The following is a 4,069-nucleotide window of genomic DNA, read 5'->3' on the forward strand; positions in this document are numbered from 1 at the left end:
TAATTATTCATCTTCAATTAACTTATTTTCCTGACTTCCTCACGCCTCCCTTTTTTATATCCCTTTTTAACAATTAGTTCAGCAAATTCGTATCCTACTACTTTGTCCTTATATATTTTACCTCCCAAATTTATAATTTATAATTTTTATCTCTTATTACTAGAACCCCTTCATTTTATTTCAATGTCATCAGCATTCATACATTTTACAATACTTCTGTAAATAAATTTTAAATTTCCTCCAATCTTCTTCCACCAACAACAAACAAATTTAAAACAAGATTAAAACCCTCACTTATGGTAAATACTCATTTATGCTTCTGGGAAAGCCTGTCGGAACAAAACTGTCTCCAATTGTTTCCGGAGATTGCAGATAGTGGGCGCTTGTCGTATCTTGACAAGAATGCTGCTCCAAAGAATAAGACTGCGGTGTAAGCAATCCCATAAATGCTTACGTGGGAGTAAGACCCATATAATTCAGTGGGACTGACATCTGAGTAGACATGTCTACAAGCCTACGGCTGCAATCCTGTTGCATACTTAAGTGAGGCAGTAAGTTCCCATTGCCCTCGGCTGTTCAAATTTGAAGGCGAACTTACTTAAAGGTTCCCAAGCAACATGCAAATGAAATCACACTTCTCTGAATTTTGTAAGGCATTTTTCAAGCCGAGTAATGTGTTCAAAAGTGCTTACACTCGGTACCATATGCCTGAAATTGCATCTATAATGGGGAAAATAACGTACAAAAATTGTGTTAAGTTACGGGAAGTTGCTTTGCAAAAAAATGTGTATATTAGGCAAAATTGCGGACAAGTGTGAATATCAAGAGAAATTTGCACTAAAAGGCTGCTGGATTTTCAGGCAGACTTTAAATATGTATATATCTCTCAAACTGAGGTGGGAATGTGGAGAAGTGAAAAATTATAAACTGATAAAACCTGAAACTGACAGATTCACACATCCTTGTGGCAAAATCTTTGGCCAATTGGCGGCCAATTCATCAGATAAACCGGAGCAGAATCCGTGACCAGGGAGAAGAGTCGGCTGAAGAAGATTGGAAAAAATTTAAGGACTATTTACAGAAATACTGTAAAATTAAGGAAAGTTAAATGGTGTTGGATCGAAATTGAGTGGTTTCTAGCTGTAATGATATAAAGGAACATAGATGGGAAAATAAGGGTTTGAAAAATAAGGTAATGTTATAAGCTGTAATGCTTTAAATGAAAGATTTGCTGAACAAATAACCTTAATTGGGATACAAGGAGGAGAAGTATGAGGAGGTCTGAGAAATTTGTTATTTAAAAGTATGATTTATGAACTTCATGTCTTTTTTAATGTTTTTGTTTGTTCTGTTTTTGTTTGTTTGTTTAAAAAATTGGAAAATCTAATAAATATTCTTTAAAAAAAAACAATTCATCAGATAAACCGGATCTTCAAATGATCTGGGGGGTCATTCATTCAGCCCTGGCTCATGCTTTTAGGGTGCTATTTGGACAGGCCAGCAGTAGGAACGTCCCCCATCCTGGATTGTTCCACCACCTCTTCACTGCTATCAGTTTTTCACTTGCCGTCTTCCTAATCCAGAGGCTACTGCCGCTTCCTCTTAATCCTGAAAGCACTGGGATTAGCAGAGGGGCCCTCGGGGTGAAAAAAGTTCCCCACACCTGGGCTGTAGGCTCAGATGCCAGGTAAACAGTAAATTTGCTGCTTTCCTCCACTTTATTGTGATTTATGTAACAAAAATTAGCTAACAAAATTGATATACTGTTTGATTGTAAATAGAACAGTACTGACGGAAGCCGCTTGTAATGTTATGCAGGCATCATTCCCTTGTGAGGTTGCTGGAAGGGGACCGTGCCAAACGTGGAAGACGTTCCCCAAACCACCAGTTTCCCTAGGTTTCCAACGGGCCTTTGATGCAAAAAGTGGTGGTTTGCCTCGGAAGGCGATGGGAGTGTGCTAGCGGCATCTCATCGCTCCGCAGACGGGTTGAAAGTACATCAGCTGCCAAGGCTCAGCAGGCCTTGCTGCGTACAACCACAACTGTGTTTGTGATCCAGCGAGCAAAACCACGAGGCTTTTTAAAGTAGCAACTGCAAAGAAACCAGCCCTCTGCCCTTTAAAGACCTTGAGTGGGCAGGAGTGGCAGAGTTGGCACCAGCACTGTTGGGATCCCAGCCTCCCCCTCCTCCTCTTCTCCTTCTTCCTCCTCTTCTCCTTCTTCTTTGGCAATCACTCATACAAAACCAAGTAAGATTGTCTTCCATAAACACGGTTTTAACAATGGGTCCGTAAGTGACTGACTGTGGAGGCCAAATTCTGGATCCACACGTCCTTCCACAGTGGGGACATTGGTTTCCGGGTGGGAGTTGATCACGGTGTGGATTTGCCAAGCGTGCCTTCCTCTTAGCACGTTTCTCCCTTGTGTCCTGAGTTCGAGTGTCTTCAAAGCCCATGACACCTTTGGTCAAGGCCAGTGGCGTAGCGTGGGGGGTGCAGGGAGGGCCGGCCGCACCGGGCGCAACATCTGGGGGTTAGGGTTAGGGGGCGCAAATCCACGGGTTAGGGGGCGCAAATTACTTGCCTTGCCCCGGGTGCTGACAACTCACGCTACGCCACTGGTCAAGGCTGTTCTTCAGTTGGAGCGCTCGCAGGCCATTGTTTCCCAGTTGTTGGCGACAGCAGTCACGAAATTAAAAGACGCCTGCTTCTTGGGAGAAGGGCAATGACAGGCCTAGACAGCATCTTGAGAAGTAGAGACATCACCTTGCCAACAAAGGTTCGTATAGTTAAAGATATGGTTTTCCCAGTAGTGATGTATGGAAGTGAGAGCTGGACCATAAAGAAGGCTGATCGCTGAAGAATTGATGCTTTTGAATTATGGTGCTGGAGGAGACTCTTGAGAGTCCCATGGACTGCAAGAAGATCAAACCTCTCCATTCTGAAGGAAATCAGCCCTGAGTGCTCACTGGAAGGACAGACTGTGAAGCTGAGGCTCCACTACTTTGGCCACCTCATGAGAAGAGAAGACTCCCTGGAGAAGACCCTGATGTTGGGAAAGATGGAGGGCACAAGGAGAAGGGGGCGACAGAGGACGAGATGGTTGGATAGTGTTTTCGAGGTTACCAGCATGAGTTTGACCAAACTGCGGGAGGCAGTGGAGGACAGAGGTGCCTGGCGTGCTCTGGTCCATGGGGTCACGAAGAGTCGGACACGACTAAATGACTAAACAACAACAAAAATACTACATTTTTTTAGATTTGCCTTAAGAGCGTCTTTAAACTTATTTTGTTGACCACCAGCATTATGCTTTCCAATTTTAAGTTTGGAATAGAGTAGTTGCTTTGGAAGATGATAATCAGGCACCCGCACAACATGACCAGTCCAATGAAGTTGAAGTTGGAGAATCATTGCTTCGACACTGGTGATCTTTGCAGCATCCTGGCAGGGACCACTGTTGATACCGGCCCAAGGCTTTAAATTCCTTCACCTGTACAGTGGTACCTCGGGTTAAGAACTTAATTCATTCCGGAGGTCCGTTCTTAATCTGAAACTGTTCTTATCCTGAAGCACCACTTTAGCTAATGGGGCCTCCTGCTGCCACCGCGCTGCCGAAGCACAATTTCTGTTCTCATCCTGAAGCAAAGTTCTCAACCTGAGATACTATTTCTGGGTTAGCGGAGTCTGTAACCTGAAGCATATGTAACCCGAAGTACCACTGTATTGCCCCAACCAATGCTCTGAGCAGCACTGGGAAGCTGAATCTCGCAGCTATTCCTTGCGATATTGCCTTACTACATATATGCCCACTGGACCACTTTGATCTGTGGAACTTGGCATTGTTACATTTGTTCCGCGTTTGCAAGAAACTGATCTTTCAGTGCGGTGGCACTTTGGAACTCCCCGCCTATTGACATAATGGAGGAGCCTTTGTAATACTCTTTTTTTTTAAAGTAACTTTTTATTGGGTTTTACATCTTTTTTAACATTGTCACTACAAACAATATAATCACAAAATAAATTTCCCAGTTACCCCCTCCCCCACGACATCCCCCAACTTCCCTTCTTGG

Source organism: Podarcis raffonei, chromosome 16 (genome assembly GCF_027172205.1).
Source record: "Podarcis raffonei isolate rPodRaf1 chromosome 16, rPodRaf1.pri, whole genome shotgun sequence".
NCBI lineage: Eukaryota > Metazoa > Chordata > Lepidosauria > Squamata > Lacertidae > Podarcis > Podarcis raffonei.